Raw genomic sequence first — 20329 nt, 5'->3', positions numbered from 1 at the left:
CGTCACGTTTCACGTTGGGTTTGTGCAGCTTTTTCCATGCAGGAAATGGGAAGGTGCCGCAGAATGAACTAGTAGCAGCAAAAGCGTGACATTTAAACAATCATGTTTGCTTATTTCTACACTTTCTCTTCTTCGGTAAAGAGACTGGAGTCAGAATATTTTACCGCGGCGCCGTTAGATTGAGGTAAATTCAATCACTTAGATGAAAGCGTGTTTGGAAGAAAAGGTCAGAAGTGTTGCCTTGTGTTTCACAATATCTAGATTTCAATAAAGGCATTTTATTTAACTGAGAGAGTGTTATGACAGAACAATAATTTCATTTTAAATAAGAGTCAATGCATTAATTAGCTGAAACTTTCTACTGTTGAGAACAATGCCACATCCTTACATTTTCTCACATTTTGCTGCTTTGCATCCTCAAACCTCTGTTTAATTGTGATTTTATTATCTATGCAATACAGGATTTATGTACGGTAGTGGACATTCTGTTGGGAAGTTGTGAGCAACACATCAACAGCTCTGTAATCTTTATTCAGCGTCGTGATTCAACACTTTTCAGGACCTCCTTTCACTTCAGTTCCTGCTGAAATCACCTTAAATTGTCTTTTAACTGAGATGTGCTACGCATAAATGTGCCTTCAGCTATTTTGTTTGTAAATGAAACAGGGATCCATTTTTCTGTTGTCCTACTTTGCATTTGCCTTTTACCTAAGAGCCCAATGAAAAACATTGAATTCAGATTTTCAATTGTGACAAATTGCGAAAGAAGATCAAGAGGCGCAGAAACGACTCACATCCCTGGAAGGTTTAGGTTTATTCTACCGAAAGGTTTGTTTCTAGGAAGAAATGAGACAGAAATCCTTCAAAAGATAAAAAATATATGTAAAAGAAGTAATTATTTCTGCATCTCTCAATATTAATTGGAAACATCTGTGTTGGCATTACTGTAATCAAACCCTTTGCATAGCAGCTTTTTGTAGGTTTCCACTGGTGCTTTGACAATTTGTTCTTATTTATGAGCTTCAAGCCCTTGAGGTTGAAAGGCCTCCTTCCCATCACCCTAATCTTTAGCTCTCTGCTCAGATTCTCCAGTCAGGACTTGAATTGGGTCTCTATCTCCAGTCAAAAGAAGAATGTTGGTCAAACTAGGAGATTACTTTAAACCTGACTCTCCTGGGTGCAGGAATCATTCCCGGACTCAACTGGGGGATTTTTTCCCCCCACATCATACAGAAGCTGTTAACCTGCTCTTTAACCTGGAGTTAGTGTCACTCTGATTCAACTTAATCGACGTCTGGTTTCATTTAATCATCTTTTTTTTCTGCAGCAGAAACACAAATGACATAAAGCGAGTCCTAAATGAACAACAACTTCATGTTTGAGAAGCTTTCTGAGATGTTGGCCGAGCGTTTAGGTTCTGGCTCGTTAAGCGTCATGCAGAGAAACCACCAGAGCATCAACAGGGACAGCTGTATTTGCAGGGGAGTAATATTAACATTGCAATCTCTCTGAAACAGATTCAAGCTGAAACCATTTCTATGTGTTTTCATGAATGTTTTCAGTCTTCTCTTCTGGAAAGTGACAGATCAGAAACATCAGATTGAGAGCACAACAGGAACATTAGTCTGAACTCAGATTATATCCATGTAGTAGAGATAACACAAAGACTCGGTTCACTCACAGCAGATCTAATAGAGCTGTGGCTTTATTAGATCATGTTGGTCCTTTCTCTTCAGTAATACTGCAGAGTGTATTATTTACAGAGTGTTTTTATGGAGTTCCTTCCACTGTTGCAGAATATTATGGAATAATGCGGCAAAAATAAGCTTAATTCTTCAAAAATCGAAAGCAGAGGCTTCAGCTGCAGTTTAGAGGTTTGTAACAGTTTTCTTTTTGTAGGGCCAGCCCAAGGCATAAGCAAACTAAGCTGGGCATTGGGCACCTGGTGTATTTAACAGAATATGAATCCTAAAACCTCAGATGTTCACTTCTGTTTTTCAAGAATAGGTCGACATTTAAATTTGCCCTGAAGGCTTCTAAACATTAGACAGAAAATAAAGAAATATTCTTTAAACCCCAATTCCAGATATTTATTTTTAGGATATAAAATAACTAAAATTGTACTGGTTGTATTTTTTTTTTTTTTTTTTACAGAAGAGCATCTTCAGTGTTTAATAGTAAGGATACAAGTCATAATTAAAGGGCATCAGATTCATTATTTCTGCTGCATTTGTTGGGATGGGAGAAACATTTTATGCACAGGAGCTGCAAAAACTCTCACAAAATGACCAACAGTTGTTAATGTGGGAAAGCGAAATGTACTCACTTTCACGGATGGTTTGTAAATATTACAATTAAGCATTAAATAAGGGATGTTGAAAGAACTCCTGGGTTTGGACTTAATGGGACGTGGCCTCCCAGATCTCCTACAGTCTCGGTTCTGAGACGTTACAGTGGAAAGATGAGCGTGTGAGTTTGTTTAGCAGGAAATGGATCAAAGAAATATAGCTTACCGCAAAATATCTTTATCATTCTGTGAAATCAGAATCATTTTACGGTTTAATGCTGTGGCCTGTTTGTTGCGATAGCCGCTCCCTCTGTGCAGAAATAATTTCTGACTAATAAAGAACTGCTGAGTCTGATGAAACACACCTGTTGGAAACTCTGGACAAAAATGTAACAAAAATAAACGATTGTATTTAGATTATTGTGGCGTAAGCTGTGGAGAAAGTAGATTTGAACGTGAGCTACGCATGGATGTAGTTTGCAACCCAAAGGCTGCGGCAGACAGCCCGTTTAAGTCACCGGAGGCGGCCAAGGTGAAGCCCCTGTTTTAGGAGTAAATCCCGGCCATTATGCACCTAATGCCAGGCAGCGGCTGTGACATCCCTGCTCTTTCTCTGACACAGCTTTAGCTTTACCTGTCAGAGGAATATACTTCACTTGATTTGGAAATGGCAAGACGTTGAACTAACTCTGCGTTTAGGAAGGACAGCTGCTTTAGCTCAAGCTTCAGTGCACTGCGGGAACTTTCATGAGGAAGAAAGTTCAGAGAACCGAGTCGTTTGTTTAGAAAAGCTAAACATTTAGTGCAGTTTTCGCCCTCAAGTCTTCTTCTCTTTGGCTTGTTCCTAACCTCCAACCCAAACAACCACCATATTCCCAACGAGGCGTGCAGGATCGTGTTTCGTGTTTTGCAACCTGTCAGTCATGACTGCATTTTCTAGATGAATTGCAACAGAAATAGGCAACAAAGGGCGGGATTACGTAGACCACACATGGCTATTACAGCAGAGACAGACAAACACACACTCACATGGAGGGATTCATGCGTGACGGCTCTAAGCTTTTGTCTGACAGTAGCAGTAAGGTAGTAATTGAGAGATTAGCTGGAAGGTGCTATCATGACACTCCCTTGTTTTGTCTCTCCCACATTGGTCAAACAGCTCATCAGCAGCAGGTGGGAGGAGAAACCGCGTGACTTATTTTAAGTATTTTAAGAAGACCTTAAGTGACTTGGTACAAAAATGTTCTCTATACTAAAACTGCACATCTAAGATCTAAAAAATAGATTTGTGTGTGATCAAATCATGATCTTGTGATGTTTTACTTGCTGTAAACTTACCTCCTTTGTCTTAAAATGCATCTATAATTACCACCTGTGGGACTTGCGTGGGGTATAAATGGGATATAAATGTCACATCCAAATCCCGTTTGCAACTTTTTGCATTTCTTTACCTTTGTGTGTGAACTTTGAGTCAACAAAGCATCTTTGGCGTGTTTGTGTTGGAGGCAAACACTCGCTGGCTCTTCCCAAATCCCCTAAAAACGGCCGTACACGAGGAAAACTCCGGCAGATTTAGTTTCCCTGGAGATCCGCAGAGTTTACCGCCCCGACGGTCTCATCAGTCTGGGATCGTTCCTGGGAATTTTTACAGCAGGGTTGGTTTCTCTCTCACCTTTAGCACATTTTGTCAGGTTAGTTAAACAGACTTCAAAGCACTTTATTAGGCTAAGTGACTTAGGGATATGTCTCTATCATTTTTTGTCCGTCTAGCCACTGAAAGTCCATTTTCCTTTAAAAAAAATCTAAAGCTCGGTCAGATTGGACGTTGAGCATCTGTGGACAGTATCTTCCCCCGTCGCGCTGCAGTGCCTCATTCAGGTTTATGTGTGGTGGTAGTTTTTTGCCTTTTGGATGCGGGGCTAAAAACGAACATTTCGGTCTCAGCTGATCAGAGCATCTTCTTTCACATGTTTGTTGTGTCCCCTGCATTGCTTCAGACAAACTTTCCTGTTACTTCACCAGGTGCACCACTCATAGTTACCCTGGGGACAGATCCTCCCACCTGAGCGGTGGGTCTCTGCAGCTCCTCCAGGGTCACCATGTCCCTTTTGGCTCCTTCTCTGACGAACGCTGCCCTGTAGGTGAGGTGAACATGTTCTGGTAGGGTTGCAGTTTTTCTGTATGGTGCATGTTTAAAGCTGGGGACGTTGCAGTGGAACCTGACCCGGCTTTAAACTGGACCGGCTTTATGAATATGCGTATTGAGCTTTTTTAGAATCTAGTCTGAAAGGAATAACAATGACTCCTTTCACAATGTTCTAATAATTTAAAGTTATCGTATAGCAGCAATAAGCCTTTTGCTTTAGTTCACTGTCTGTTTTGCCAGAAGATCTCGCTTTAGCTTTTCAGCACGACTGTGATTTTTGTTACGTTTCTGTCTCCCTCGATGCATCCCAGATCATTTAAGTGTTGCTTCAAAAGAGTTTCAAGGTTGCGGTAAGACAAGGAACATCAAAACGAGTATGTGGTGAGTCGCAGTTACCTTGTTAGACAGCCGCCATAAAGTAAATCATTCTGTTTTTCTCCCTCTGCTCACAATAACTCACTGTTTTCCAAAGATGAGGCTTCCAAATCAATGTTCCTTGGCTCGCTGCCTGGCCACAAAAGGATTGGGCCGAGCCCAAAAAACACACTCCAAACTGAACACAGCTGACTGAACACTTTTCTTTGGGTAGTAATTGTGGTGAACAGTAAAGAAAACCTGAAATGATCCATTATAGGTGCCTCGGCCCATTACTCATTCCAAAGCATCGCAGTTTCAATAATAAATGGGAAAAGAGACTCAAGTTTGTAAATCTGCATTCAGGTTGCTGTAGTTCCAGCAGCGAACACTAAAAAATGATTCAGGGAATCTTTTTCAGTCTCTTTTTTACAGTTACCATGAACGCACCTAAACCTGAAGATAATTTTTAAGCAGAATTACACATTTTCATGCAGTTTTTATCAATGCAGTTGATGAATATTTTTCATGAATATTAGAAAACTAAGGGTTTTCAATATTTAAATTTAAACGATGTAAAGGCTCACTTAACATTTTTTTTTTCAGGCCTAAAAAGATACATTTTGCTATTTTTTTTAGTGTGAAAGGATCATACAACAAACAATATTCATGATTTTACAATCAAGGAGTTAAAATTTTTCGTGTATTTAATCTGATCCACATCTGGTCAAAATAAATATTCAGTTTCAAATGCAGCAGATGTTTACATACATTCTACATAACAACATATTTTCTCTCTTTCTTTCTCTCTGTGGTGACAAATGATGCTCGGTAGCGCCACCTGGCGGTAAAGGTATGTAAACAGTTTGGGTCCAGATGTGTGGGGTCTGCAGAGGTGTTAGCTGTCCTTTTTCTGACCCTGATCTAATTGTAGTTTGGACCGGTCCTGTTATGCAGATAAGCCAATCACCACACAGTGATCTCCACCAATCTGGTTCATCCTTGGGTTCAGTTTGCAGATGCCAGAATGTTCATGTTCAATGTTCATCTGTTCAAATGTCTAAATAAAAACAGCCGTCGTGCTGTTCAGGAAGGAGACAAAATGTGTGGTAGAACCCCAGAAAAAAGGTGAATTACCTTGTGAAGAAAGTGTCTGAAGCCAAGTATCATATTCCACAATAAAACAAGTTCTGGAACAACGTGGTCAGAAAGGCCACTCAGCAAGGAAGAAGTCATTTCTCCAAAAAGCTTCATAAAAAGTCAGGTTACTGTGTCCAAATGAACTCAGACACCCAGACCTTCCTTTTTGGAGAATTGTCCAGAGTTCTGATGAAACCAATGTTGAAATGTTTGGTCATAATTAATGGAACCCCTAAATTAGTTACAAAGCGTCTCAAGAACAACAAAGTCAATGTTTTGGAGCGCCCAGATCTCTGTTACAGAGTAGACCTTTATGCAGAGCTGAAAATGTGTTTGGGGAGCAAGACAGCCTATAAATCTGACCCGGTTACAGCAGTTCTGTCAGGATGAATGGACCAAAATTCTAGCAAACTCTTTTGAGAAGCTTGTGGACGGAAGCCAAAGTCACGTAATTTTACAAAATACAGAATATAAAGAAAATGTGTAGAATGTTCTGAACTTGAAGAAAGTCTGTCCGGTCCTTTTACCCGACAGGATGCTACAGAAGTATCAGGACTAAAATCCCCAGCAACAGGATCAAAAAGTCACAATTTTTATGAGCGGAAATCCAACAAAGACATTGTAGCTGCGTGAAGAACTTTAATGATCCCAGATAGAAACATTTGGTGATAGCTGGGAGTCCTCTCCTTTTGGTTTTGGTGTCACTTTTTAAAGTTGCCCCAAAAAACGTTGCATTGTCCACTTAATTCCACACAAACATTTCAGCATGTGCACAGATTTGAATCAACGCTTTATTCTTGGGCTGGATATGTTATGAACAAAGACGTGTGGCGTTACATCCCTAAAGTCTACTGCTTTCCATCTCTGGCTAACTTGGTAACAAAAGCTTTTTTGTTTTAAATCATGAGTTTTGGGGTTTGAAGAGAAAAATAAGCTAGCTTTATTCTATGTTTATCAAGTAAAATTCCACACTTAAGGTGTAACTCACCCTAAAATCAATGTTTTTTCAAACAAACTGTATAAACTGAGCCTAAGGGTGCTACTTTAATGTCGTCGTGCTATTTCTTACATGCTCATGTGAAATGTTCCTATTTTTTCAGACAGTCAGCTGCATGATTTCTTCATCTTAGCCCCACATTCAGGTATAAAAGCATCTCAGACACACGCCCCGTCGCCCCGGTGGTGAATCAGACTCAGGAATCATGAGTAAGCAACCTCAGGTGACGGAAGGGGTGAAAATCCTCCACCTCAAAAAACTGATGCGCGGCCAAACCACCAGATGTCTCCCTGGTCACTCCATGTTTCAACATGTCACTGTCCTGACCACTGCCCTGTTTCACCCCCACCGTCAGCCCTGCCCCCTCAGACACTCTTGGCCCCGCCCACTTTGGTGGCAATTTTCAAAATTTGTCTGGAGGCGGGGCTATGCTTCTGTAAGGGAGTCACACTTTAAGTTCAGGTTGATCATTTAGAATTGACTGTAGTATTTTATCCACCTGTCTAAATATTTTCTCTAAGGCAAATCTTGACGGACGTCATGCACGCCTTTGGGAAGTTAGTTTCACGGAGGCTTTCTATTGGAAGGTCAACTCTACTGCCGGCAAAACACACATACTTAAACTTTTAGCAACGGATTACACATCAAATATGTAATCCTAACCAATGACAGTTGGACTTTGTCCTCGCAGCTTCACACTGAGAGAACCAACATTTCCCTGCTGGCCCCCCCAATCCCCCTGGTTTCACCTAAAATTCTCTCTGTCGCCCCTCAACTTAGCTGGAGTCTAGCTTAGCTCCTTGTTTGCCTATATTTCCTAAATCCCACAGAGCAAACACGACCAGGGGCAGATTATCTTAAAATTATCCTCTGTTCTAAATACACAAAAATTAAATGTCATCCGATTCCCAGGGTGTGAGGAAAACAAGGCGGCAAATATCTATCTATCTATCTATCTATCTATCTATCTATCTATCTATCTATCTATCTATCTATCTATCTATCTATCTATCTATCTATCTATCTATCTATCTATCTATCTATCTATCTATCTATCTATCTATCTATCTATCTATCTATCTATCTATCTATCTATCTATCTATCTATCTGTCTGTCTGTCTGTCTGTCTGTCTGTCTGTCTGTCTATCTATCTATCTATCTATCTATCTATCTATCTATCTATCTATCTATCTATCTATCTATCTAATAAGTTTAGACTGAGAGCTAAAGCTAATAAGCAGGCCATCCCTAATCTTTTAAATAAACCTACTCTCTCCCCATGTGGCCCCTCTTTCTTGCATTATAAATAATGTATATTTTCCCAGTACCCCCCTCTCACAATGTCTCTTTTGACTTCTGAGCTACCGGTAGAGTTCAATCTGGTCTACAAACACGTCTTATTTTCTGCCCTCCCCCCCTGGTCTTATTGGTTTACTTTAATTAGTGATATTGAAAGCAGGGGTAAATGAGAAGGGGGGTGTGGGGGTGGGTTGCCTGTGGTGGTGGGGTAAATACTGAAAACAAACAAGGGAGCTGAATGGGAGGATGGCGGCGGGCGCAGTCCTGACGCTGCTGCGCAGACGGAAGAGGACACATGGTGTAAGCAAACACTCGTAATTGCATTAGATTCCCCTGGCACACGGGTAATCTAGCCTCCCCGCGTCCCAAAACACAACAGGACACTTCTCCTTCTCCTCTGCGTCTTTGTCACATCAGAAATTATTCATGCAGAACCCACAGTACAGTCATTGATCATTCAACGAGCACGAGAGAGGGCTAATTATGCTTTAGGTGTGGAGTGTCAGCGAGTGTGTGTGACTGTCATGTGTTTGAGAAACGCAGCAAATCTGAATGCATGCATAATCATCTGTTGTTCTCTATGTGTGTGTGTGTGTGTGTGTGTGTGTGTGTGTGTGTGTGTGTGTGTGTGCATCCTCACCTGGCTGTGCGAGCACTTGTGCATCCCATTAACAGTTGTCCTGTTTGATATTTCATTCCTCAGCCCACATGTCTTGAGAGTTTGAGCAAACACATTTGGTTGAATGTGATGTTCTGTGAGCAAACAGGCAAATCTGGCCTTGGTTTGCAGCTCTGACAGCCAGGTGTGATTGAGATGGGATGTTCTCCGCCTCATTGAGATGTCAGGAAACCTTTCTGTTGAAAGCACGACGATAATGCAGTTTAGGGGACCTGTTGTGTGATTTTATTCCATCTTTTTATTTCTGCTGGCTGCCTTTTTTTTCTGTAACTGGCACACATCAGTCTGTTGTGGGTGTTAAAACCACAACCTCCACTAGGTGGAGCTATAATTTTTCAAAAGAACCAGAAGACCCACAGATAACATACACACTCCAGTCTAATACTATTAAATCTTTTATTTAAATAATGTGTTTGCCGATACAAATACGCAGAACTTTTGAGCCAAACAAATAAGATCAGATTTCCAAGCATACAAGAATATTTTTATGCTATAATGAAAATAATTTTTCCGTTCATTATTCCTTCTTTGGGCACAACTCTGGGTTTACTTTGATTTTTGTTTTTTTTAGAAACATTCCTGCTGTGTTTTTCACAGATTACACAGCAGCTCTTAATCGGGCTGTTTCTCGTTTTAACAAAGATAAGCTACGCTTCTTAAAATGCAAACCTTACATGTAAAGCAATAAATACTCTGCAGAAAACCTCTGGGTGGAGCGTTTCAGCATCACTATTTCCCATCCTTGCAGGATATGATGCGTTATGTTTTATAGTGAAAGCAAATATAATCCGTCATTAGCAAATGAAGACTTTAAGTTGGGTCGCCACAGGCAGCAACGAGGAAGACGATTGAGGAAAAATCTCAGATCTCTGATGGTATTTAGCGGATATGCGAGGCTTTGAGGCAAAGCCACCGCGCTGGAGGGTTTATATTTGTGTGGCCCAAGGGCCAGTGTAACAGAAAATAAACAATATGTCCTGGTTATTAGGGCTTTATTAAGGCCCATAAAGTCCCCAGCCTTGAGAGGCTTTATGCCTGACGAGTGGGTCCAGTAACGATTCCATTTATGGGCGCCGACCGCTCAGATTGTTAAACCTATTTGCATTTCGTTAGATTATTACATTTCACCCACAGAAATGTCTTTCTTCAGCACGACAAAGAGAGCGCGGCTGCACAACACCAGATTGCCTCATGATTTAAAGCTGACTAATGATGTTTGTGGTAATAACTCTGCAGTCCACACAATTAGCTTCCACTGACCGCCCACATAATCACAACTGCCTGGATTAGCAGCAGCTACCCACACATGATGCTCCGTCTCTAACGACTGACAAACAAACAACCAAGAAAAGACAAGGAAGGAGCAGCGGGAACACCCACCAAGTTGCTTTTAGGCTAATATCCTCTAAGCTCTGGACACCCCAGCAGAGGCGGTCCTGTCTAACCTGGCTCTCACCTGTTTGGAAACAGCTAAATTGCCCAGGGTAATCCCTCGTCCCCAGGGCACAGGAGGCAGATTTACCCACCCCAGAGCTCCGTCCTGCCCTGACAAGTTGGTGCTCTCTGCAGGCCGAAGGAACACCCACAGTCACCCTGTTCTCCAAAACGTGTCCATAAGATGGATAAATATTCTAAATGCTGCTATACAGAAAGAAAGGAAGACAAATTATAAAATGCAAAGACAAGTTTACATTTTATGTGAAATAGTACTTTGCGTTTAGAGGAAAATAAAGACATGGGGATAAAGGCGGTGCTGATCTTTGTAGAAACAGTGTCCCACCCATTTTCCCCACAACTGTAACTATGACTGCAACTGTAATAACCAACATGCAATAACTAATGTGCAATTCTATTTAATACACTGTGCAATAATCCTGAAAGAAGTGACTTCTGCTGCTACCACACCCGAATATATGTCAATACACACGTGTATAAGCCACAGTGAATGTACAGAAGACATCATCTGCCTTATTTCTTTTTGTATTTTTTTCTTCTTTTTGCTTTTTCTACCTACTCCTTTTGATCCATGGTATAACGAGGACATACTCTGTATATATTTGATGCACCTCGTCCTACTTGACTCCTCTTTCCTATGACTACTGATCACTGAGCCGATGTGACATGGGAATTTCTCCAATGTGAGATCAATAAAGCTTATCTTCTTCTTCTTGTCTGAACCAAACTCATTTAATTGTTCCAAAAAAGTAAAAAACAAAGCATTTAATTGTTGTGCTGTAGGACCAGCACTGGGTCTGATCTGGAAAATGTTGCAGCAGTTTTCACGACTTATTTCTTATATATTACTGAGCGGCATTTTGTAATCAACACAAAGTAGTGCAACATTATGAAGTGGAAGGAAACTGGTTTTGAAAATCCTTGAAAAGTGTTGGTGGACTAGTTCTCAGCCCCCTGAGTCAAACCGTCGTAGAAATACATTTTAGTGAGACTGAAGCTGCAGCTCCTTTATGGTATGTCTTTACCACGTTTGAACATATATGCACCTTCATTTTATACCTTTATTTATGTAAAATAGATCAGTCTGCAATCAAGTCCTGATAATATTTAGTGATAAACCTTTTTAATACATGAATCAGCATTGATTTAAACCAGGTGTCTTCATCTCCAGTCACTGAGGTTCAGTTTCCTGCAACTTTAACACACCTGAGTGAAATAATCTGGTCATCAGCTGGACTCTGGAGAACATGACTGCATACGGAGGAGCTCATTCACGTGTTTGTGACGTAACGGAGAACACGTGGATGAAGGAGAATGTGTGAATGGTAACAGGTTTTCTACCAGTTTTCTCCTGGTTTTAGCTTCTTCCATCTTTTCATAAACTCTGACCAGCTTCCCTGTCCTTGGTGAAGAAGAGCACCTCCACAGGATGATGCTGCCGCTGCCATGCTTCATAATGGGCCCTGTGAGCCCAGCTTTCTGTCACATGTAGCACTTTGCTCCTAAAAGTCACCCAGATTACGGTGGGGGTGAAACTGTAAAGAAATGGGCCTCAGTGTGCCACCGGAGAGCACAACTAATTCCAGCTGAATTTGATATTTCAATAGAAATTCCGTTTTGCTCCAGTTTAGCAGAGTTTTATCATCATTAGGGTGATCATAGAAATCAAATGACAAATGATCGTAGAAGAAAAAAGTCTGCTGAGTGCTGCTAGAGTCAACATCTGCAGTCAAGGTGCTTCTAACCTGGCAGCCTCTACACTCAGCATCATCAATCTCTCTCCTATCTGCCAGCAGCACAACATTCATCATGCGACTGCATTCAGGCTTTTACATTTTATCCAAACGTTCATGAACGCTTTTAATGGCTCGGCTTCACCGAGATAAGAAATTAAAGCGCCGTCTAATGGAGCCTGTTTGCTTCGCTGCAGTTCAGGCTATTCATCTTGATTAGCTGCAAGATATTGTCGGCTCCTTCGTAGTTCATTATCAGTGTGTGTGTGTGTGTGTGTGTGTGTGTGTGTGTGTGTGTGTGTGTGTAAGCACAGCTGAGGCTAAATGTTAGCCTTTCTGCATCTGGACTCTATTTTGTTCTGTGTAAATCTGATTTCCTTTCAAAGATTATTCATTTATGTTCATTTGGACATTCTGTTTGTTTTGATTTGAATCTCTAAAATCCCCCTTTTTTTTCTCTGCTAAGAGTTAAAGAACTTATTAAATTAAAAACAATAATTTCCCTGGAGGAAATCTCAGGACTGTTTTTTTTGTTGCCAAGACATTTTCTCTCCTCCACAAAATTTCTTTGAGGTTTAAACTAACAGAATGAGGATTTAGTGTCCTCCAACCGCTTCACTCAGAGGACAAGTTTGGACCTTTACGGCTCTCCAAACGAAAATGAGTGAGTTTAAACTTGGGAACTGAAAAAAGTCTGAGCTTAACTGCAAAAGCTTCGCTGCCAAAACTGTCCATATTTGTTATGCATTTATGTGTTTGCATCAGCAATGCATGTGGTCTTTGTCTTATCATTTAAAGACATAACAAAAATCAAAAAAGTATAATCTACAAAAATGCAATAAAAAACAATACTTTAGATTTTTAGGAGAAAAACCTCTTTAATGCTGATTTGGTTGTTTTATTTCACACTTTTTCAGTTTTCAGGTTTTGTTCAAGACTTTGGTTTTAAACTCTTTAAACTCCTCACACACACATAGCACTCATAAGTGCAATTTAAAGAGATGAATTAACTCAACAGCCATGTTTTAAACTGTGGGAGAAAGTTAGAATACCAAGAGCCAACCCACGTATGCCCGGGGAAGAAATGCAAACTCCAATCAGAAAACCCCCCAGACTGGGGTTTGAACCAGGGACCCTCTTGCTGCAAGGCAGCAACGAGAACACGGTGGCCAAAGTTGATGCAAAGCTGCATAAAGGGAAGAATTATAGAGCTACAGGTTGCATAGAGACTTCAGGCTGGTGCAGAGTTTCACCTTCCTGGTGCAATGAACCCAAACATGCAGCCAAAGCATGTTTTTGTGTTAGCATGGCCCAATTATAGACCAACCCTACATAGAACCTGTGGGAAGACGTGGAAACTGCTGCACACAGAGGCTCTCCATCCAATCAGACTGAACTTTAGCTATTTTTACATTAGTTAAAAATGTCAGTCTCTATAACAGAAAGTCACATTACAACATGGTGGACGGTGGTCCTATGAAGGATTGACTAAGGGGCTGAATACAGATGCACACTATAGCCTTTTCTATTAAAAAAGGTGTAAAAAGTAAAATAATTTAAACACATTTGTCAGTTTCATTCTCCCTCAACCTTGATGCACCGCTTTGTTCTTTCACATAAAATTAAAATCAATTTACAAAGATAAATGGGTAAGACCCAGAAGAGTCCATGACTCTGATTTAAAAAAGTAAGCAAAATCTTTATTTATATATAGCAGTATTACCAAAATAACTAAGATTAAGCTTTGGGATCGTATGATTAAATGTTATAAAAATATATTGCATGTGTTGCAAAGGGATTTTACAGCATGTTCCTTTATTTATATATATGTGGTGAGCTGTGGTGTCAGAATCCAAAGGGTTGACTTCCTAATGCTGTCTATGGACCATATATGTGAGAGGTTCGTTAAAATCTGAACGCTTTTTACTGAGTACGAGACCAAACCTTTAAAGTTTCCTTCCATCTCAGCCTGCAGGGGAATTTATATCGGCTCAAGATCACAACATTATAGATCAGCTCCGCGCTTCAGGTTAAAAGCAGGTTTCCGTCAAGGTGAGATAAGTTACGACTGCACCATGCCCACCGCTGAGTTATGCCTCTGCTGTCTGCTAAAGATGTGCTTAGAAATACTGTGGAAAAGACGTCGTAAAATTTTATGGCACACTGGCATGAGTGCAAAAAAAAAAAAAAGGCAATAAATCTTCGACCTCCAACCCATGATGCATTGTTTGGCCAGATGACTCCTCCGTCAGGTGGAGCGGGTCCCATTGCAGCGGAGTCACCTCACAGCAGGTGTATTTATACACACAAAGTGCTGATTTTCAAGCTATGCTAGCTGGTTCCTGTTCATGTCAAGCTGGAACAACAGTTGGGCTTGAATCTGAATAAACTATGGGAAACAGAAGATGAATTTAAGTGTGTTTCTGCTTTAATTTGGCTGAATCCAAGATGGTCATAATTTCATCAACGCTTCAGACACGTTGAACCAAACTACCAGCCTTAAACCTTTATGTTTTAACAGGGTTTTTTTGTTCTACGTGAAGAATTTCAGGGGGTTTGAAAATGCCTACAAGCCGGTATGAATGGAAAGAAGATGGAAAACATCTTGGCTGAACTAAAGGTTAACTCGGTTTCCAACTAGAAGCATGGGATGGACTTTGTTTCTGGAGGAGGAAACGGCTGCAGCGTTCCTTTAAGCATTTCCACGTTATTTGTGGGAACAACAGCTCTTGAACATGTTCGCACCACTCAGGGGGTTTCCGCTAATTTTTGACCGTACCTGTTGTCAAACAGAGGCATAACCGAGGCTTAGCGTTAAAAGGACTGAGTCTGTCATTGTGTGTAATTAAAATAATCCCAGGAGTTCCCGATAGAAAGGAGCCTCTTCAAAGTTCTCGTCATTAAGAGTTAACTCCTGAGTAAACTGACAACACAGGGGTTTCTCATTAATCTTCTTCAAAAACAAACATTTCAAAAGATTTTTTTTTTAAGCGTTTCCTTAAAAGCTATTGAATCACCAGCCTGATTCAGTCCTCCATTATTTGGGTAATGTAGAGGAAACACTGCAAAGAAAGAGTAATAAAGTATTATAATGTGCTCCTTAAAGACTCCACATTTGCTAATGTCATGTCGTTTAGATACTGAAACATGAGAATCTAAGATAACTTCCTGCTGAGCCTATCAGGGCAGATGGTTACAGTCAGTTCACTTCAGTCTTTAACGCAGCTTAAATCCACCTCGTTACTTCAGTACCTGAACAAAACCAACGGAATGTTTCTGAAAACTCTTAACATATTTACAGTTTGAATGAAACATCCTGCATCCTCAGGTTTAGGTCACAATCTGAGCAGAATCAGCTGCTGTCTCTATCTGCTGCCACTCGGAGCGATAATAACTCGGCACCACTTATATGTCCACAGTTATGCAGATGATATTCAGATATACCAGCATTTAAAACCAGGTAGCAGGGACATTTAAATCTCCCTCTTTGATGGTATCACTGCAGTAAAGCAGTGGTTAGAATGTACCCAACATGGATCAAAACGGGAAGAGATAATGTCTTTGAATTACATAATGTTTTGTATATTTGTATGTTGTGTGCATTGTGATGAAATGTGAAATTCATGTATATTTGCTGTGATGCTGCTGTCGTCTGGTTTTGTTCCATTTTTAAAGTTGCCGGTGAGCCGATGTATGATAGTCAATCACTCAGATTCAAATCAAATGTAGCTCACTTTGTATAAAACAAAATTATACAATTTGTTTTTTATTGATCTTTTGCCTTTTTGGTGGAAATCCATATTTAAACTTGATTTAACAATAAACCAACTTTTGCATTCTGTGGTCCTCACTAGGAGACGTCATGGAAGCTGTTAGAGGACAGAATGTTGCCATATGAGGCTAATATGCACTAAATGTGGCTATCTGTGTTTTTTTCTGTGTTTTCATTTACATTTGATATTCTATGGGGGAAAACTTGTATCATTGGCTACAATCCTGGACTGTTTGGGAGAACACTGAACGGGCTTGTGGACAACTTGCCAATAGAAAGCAGTTCATGAGAACCAGACTGACGTGGGCAGATTTAGAAAACCAATTATGTCCTGTTGGGATCTGCAAAACTACAGCAACATCTACCAAACAGACTTCTGCTTGGTCCAGTCCAACCAGTTAGCCCCACCTCGCCTCCAGCTGCAGTACAGCCAACCATCATCAATGTTTCAGCCAACACCAGCGAGTACCGTATTTTTCAGACTATAAGATGACCTTAAAATCCTTAAATTTTCTCAAAAATGTATGGTGCGCCTTATATATGATCACCGTTGTGTTTACTGACTGATTTTATATGGTGCAATGTGCTCTGAAATCTGTTAGAATGTGTAAATATGACTTTGGTTAGCAACAAAGCTGCTCCACTCAATAGATATTAGGAGCATTACGGTACACTGTGTCACTACCTGAGGACCCCTGAGCTGTCTACAAGACAGCCTGACTGTAATGTCTAAACTAGAAGTGCATTCATGTAAGGCAGCCTGGAGTACGTGCTAGCAACAATAAACCTAGTAAGTTAATTCAATATAAAAGTTTATTTGAGCCTTATGTTAGAAACAGGGCAGTGTAGTCCAGCTACTCTGTCCTCCTGAAAGAGACGAATAGAGAGATGTGGACGTGGAGGAGTGATATTAAACACTTGGGAAGAATATTTAATGCGCCTTATAATCTGGTGCACATTATGGTCTGAAAATACGGTAACTAGAGAGCAACAAACGGCAATTCAAGAACAGAGCAGCTTATTCAGTAGTCCACAACTCAAAGTGTCCACACATTTTTAACCTGGCAAACTGAATTACTAATGTGTAGCACTCTCTGTTACATTATCAATCTGGTTCTGCACCCATCGAATCCATTTGGGGAAAGCAGAGACATTCAGCAGAACTCTGTGAAGCTGATTGGGCAAAGCGACGTCTAGTGCCCGCCTACCAAAGGTTGACTAGGTGGATTCTTTTTTTTTTTTTTTTTTTATATAGTATCCTGTCTGGCAATGTGGCAATAAGAATTGTTGTCTAAAATAAAAAGCCCAACAGATTTTACTTTCACAAGCAGAGCCTTACTGCTGTCAACATAGAAGGCCAGGAGAGCTGGCAGGAATCGTTGGCCCCATGACAATAAAGTCATCCCAAGAGCCCATAGATATATCTAAATTTCCCTCTTTGGGGCCCCTGTCAGTCAAAGGCCTCTGAAATTGCCCAAATTTCCCACGCTGTTCAAGGCAGATATGCAATAGTGAGACGGGGAAAGAACTGATACCTCAGTCAGGCAGAAAAGGTCTCAGTACAGTATTATAAATGCTGTTTTTAGTTCATTATATGGCTAAGCAGGTCACAAAAGGTTTGAAATAAATTATATCGCCATCCTCAGTTCCTTAAACGAGTTAAATTAGTTTATTAACTCATTAAAGTCCAAATCCCATCGTCTTCAGTGCCATTAAAATTATTCTGGATGAAATGAACATTGAACAACTAGAAATAAATATGCTCTTAAATCCACTGACACTTCTGTCAACTGCACACCTCTGCGTCTTTTTTCTACCATTAGCCTTGTTTAGCTCCTTATTTCTTTGTCTATCTGCTTTTCATTGCTTCATTTCTTCTTTACTCCTGCCAAGTATGAAATGTGCTCTATAATAAAAACCAGGATGAGCGTAACAACCAGTTAATCGGGTTAACCAAGCCCAGATAAAGGTTCACTTGATGTATTGAACTTAATTCTAGACTTTATTTCATATAAAACCGAAGTCGTACCTCAAATTAGAAGAAAACAAAACCCACAGATTAAAACTGTCCGTCTGAAAAGAAGTGCGTCATAGCTGCTGATGCCCTGCAAAGCCAAATAAGAGAAGAGGCAAATCAACAGATATCAACAGAAAATTTGATCTCGCTTGTAAATTGGATTTAAGTAAAATAAGCTGGAGGTGGTTTTGGTTTATTTAGATGACAAATTTACTGTAGCTCGTGTTTAACATCACTTAATCCATCCACTTTAGAAGTCCACTCAGGTATCATCCACGTCAGTTTGGAGACTCGATACTTGTGGTATTACAATGTTTGCAATGTATATTCTGAAGGTGTTGCCGCCGACTTAACATGGCCGACGCATTCAGCACTCTCTCCTTCACTCTCCGACGCTCTTACCGCCATTTTGGCCCGTAAGAATGTACAACAGTGACAGCGCCAGCCAGACAGCGGCGACTCTCAGCTGATGAGTGAGGAATCAGCGGTGAACCGGGATGTTTCCAATTCCAAGGAGATGAACGGCTCTGCGACTCCTCGCCGCTAAAGAGACGTGTCACCCGGCGAGGAGCTTTGTGATGAAAGTGGCTGAAAGAGAAAACCGGCTCACAGATAGATGAAGAGGGACAGCAGATGCTTCTAGATAAAAAAAAACAAGCAAAAAAAAAAAAAAAACAGAAGACGCAGCTGTCAGCAAACGCACAGCGATCAGTGTGGCTGTAGAGAGAAGTTTGGCGTTCTCACCCTGTCTATTAACACGGACACCAGAAGGAAGGCACAAACAGCTAAATTCCTGCTATGCTAAAAGGCCGAACATATGTGGCTCTAATTAATTCAGCCTCCGTCCTTCACTACACGGCGCTCTGTCATCAGCCAAAGATGTGCCAGCAGAGGCCTTTATGCTGCTTTAGACCGAGCCGTCCTTCTTAAAAGTACCTACCTGCTGAATTACTGCAGTAACATTTCTGACGACACACTGATAACCTGATTATATGACCTTCTTTCCCCCCTGTTACCTTAGAAGCTGCAGGTTTTGTCAGTAACTCGCAGATCGGACCCCCATAAGGCAAGGCAAGGCAAGGCAAATTTATTTTTATAGCACAATTCAGTACAAAGACAATGCAAAGTGCTTTACATGATTAAAATATAGCAAAATAAAAGCAAGTAGGGATAGAATGTAGAAACAAAAAACAACATTAAAAACAGTAAAACAGTTTAACTACAACAGTCAAAGGCAATTTTAAACAAATGTGTTTTTAATCTTGATTTAAAAGAACTCAGGCTTTCAGCACTTTTACAGTTTTCTAGAAGTTTGTTTCAGATAAGCGGAGCATAGGAACTAAATGCTGCTTCTCTGTGTTTAGTTCTGGTTCTAGGTATGCAGAGGTATGAACAGGTGTTTTCTGTACCTGTACGGTTAACCTGCATGCTAGAAGAACGCAGATTTTATTTTTTTTTAAATTGTAAATCAAAGGAGCCGCAGTGTGGGTAATGAGCTCTGGCTCTGGACCAACCGTCGTCGTCCTGGACCTTCTAGTGTTTGTTTGGCAGCCAACTCGTTCTCTCAGCAGGCCACTTAATCAACTGTAGATCCCTCTGTGCAGCGACGCATTGCTGGACTAGCACACGTCGCCCAGAGGGACCGAGGCTGGCATTTGTTTTAGAGCAGAGTGACCCCTGCAGCGCTCCACCAAAGATTAGGTGAACTAATATGGAGCATAATGTATATATATATATTCGTAGCCGTCAGATCTTTGAATTCCGGTTTCACATTTGCAGCGGTAACTCAGGAGAGACAGAGTCACCGCTGGAGCTGAAGAGCAGCTATTTAGTGATTAATTGAAATGATTAAGAAGGGCAAAAGTCTCATAATTCAATATGTAAATGAATTAGGATACTAGAGCTTAAACATTTTATGCATTCATATGTAAAAATAAACGGATACATTAATTATTATGTGTTCCGTTAATACAATTATTTTATTTTAAATAAGCATTTACTATTTTTCTCTGTTGGAGTAGTTGATGAATTTATCGGTTTCATCTGTGTTCTAAATGCTGAAACAATTACAGACGTTTTAGCAGTTAAATAAATGCAAATTTTAATTGATTCCCACTGTAATTTTATACTGTATTATGCATTTATTTCCTTAAATATATATTTTTTTTATTATGATGCTGTGTTGGATTGTGGGACATTTGGGCCTCCTTAGGGATAGCATGGTTCATGCTGTCTGACAATAATGTGTTCGTAATACATGATATATGCGTAATTTATTTTTTGTAATTTTCTATCCAACATTCTGCCAAATACTGTGGAACTACACTAAACTTAAATTTTTTAAATAACTTCAACAAACAATGAAAACGACCCTGTTTGTCGGTGTTTCTGCTGTTTAAACTTCAGAGTTTCTCTGTTTGCTGAATCGTCAGGTTAAGTTTCTTTGGAT

This window comes from Fundulus heteroclitus, chromosome 23, assembly GCF_011125445.2.
Source record: "Fundulus heteroclitus isolate FHET01 chromosome 23, MU-UCD_Fhet_4.1, whole genome shotgun sequence".
NCBI classification, from domain to species: Eukaryota; Metazoa; Chordata; class Actinopteri; order Cyprinodontiformes; family Fundulidae; genus Fundulus; species Fundulus heteroclitus.
Note: the sequence above shows the minus strand (reverse complement) of the source record.